The following is a 1408-nucleotide window of genomic DNA, read 5'->3' on the forward strand; positions in this document are numbered from 1 at the left end:
GAGGCGGGGATGGGGGAAGGGTCCCGGCTGGGTCGAGCTAAGGGCTCGTGTGTTTACCCAGGCGGGAGCCGGGTCTGAGCCGAGCGGTGGCCGGACCTCGGAGGACCTCGGCCCCCAGCCCGACCTCAGGGAGAGTGGTCAGCGCGGCAGCGCGGGCTCGGCGGCCTTTTCTCGCGCGCCCCTCTCCGCCCCGTTCTTCTCCTGCTCCTTCCAAGAACTCGGGTGGGCTTCCCGCTGCCTAGATGGAGGTGTGGAGCGAAGAGACAAGCGCCCAGGTCGGAGGCAGAGACCCGCGGCCCGCGGGGCTCAGGAAAGGTGGGGAACCGGGGGGAAGGGTCCCGGCTGGGTCGAGCTAAGGGCTCGTGTGTTTACCCAGGCGGGAGCCGGGTCTGAGCCGAGCGGTGGCCGGACCTCGGAGGACCTCGGCCCCCAGCCCGACCTCAGGGAGAGTGGTCAGCGCGGCAGCGCGGGCTCGGCGGCCTTTTCTCGCGCGCCCCTCTCCGCCCCGTTCTTCTCCTGCTCCTTCCAAGAACTCGGGTGGGCTTCCCGCTGCCTAGATGGAGGTGTGGAGCGAAGAGACAAGCGCCCAGGTCGGAGGCAGAGACCCGCGGCCCGCGGGGCTCAGGAAAGGTGGGGAACCGGGGGGAAGGGGACCCCAGAAGCCCTGGGACCGAGCTGAGGAAAAAACCGGGAGCTGGATCGCGCGCCCGGAGGAGCTCCGTCTTTGAGTCCGAGTTGTCCACCCCTGTGGCGTCCTCTTTCTCTCCCTGCCTCGGCTTTCGACTCCTTCGGATTTCTGGAGAGGGAGTCCCCCTCCTTCCATCCACTCTCACACCCTCTCCCCTTCACCCCAACCAATTCCACCCACCCCTTCCGTGGCTCCGTGAGACTCGGCACTCCATCCTCGTCCTTAGGACTCGGAGGCTAGAGTTCCATTCAGTGGGATGTTGCGTTCTTGTATCAGGAGGGAAAGATCAAGAATAAAATCAGAACGGGGAGGGCAGTGAGTGTGTGTCTGTGTGTGTGTGTGTGTGTGTGTGTGTGTGTGTCGGGGGAGCACAGATGTGCAGTTTTCCCTAAAGAATAGGGAGCCTCGGGCAGGATTCTTGGGTACAGGGCCCAAAAGGATGCTGTCAAAGCCCTTCAGCAGGGTCCCTCGCAGCGTCTCTCAGACTGCCCCATACCCTGCCCACCTCCGAGAGAACGCGGCCCCGGTAGAAGGTGGAGGGGGGAACTTCCTACTTTCCACGACGGCTGTTTCGTAAACCGGGGTGGGCAGGCTGCACGGCCCGGCCAGCCTGTGAGCGTCTCTAGAGCGGCAGCTGCGGACCCGCTGCGCTTCCCTTCCCCCTCTTTCCGTGAGGCACGCCAAGCCCGAGGCGGCCGGGAGCGGCCCGGGTGGGGGGAG

This window comes from Marmota marmota, unplaced genomic scaffold (genome assembly GCF_001458135.2).
Source record: "Marmota marmota marmota unplaced genomic scaffold, marMar, whole genome shotgun sequence".
NCBI lineage: Eukaryota > Metazoa > Chordata > Mammalia > Rodentia > Sciuridae > Marmota > Marmota marmota.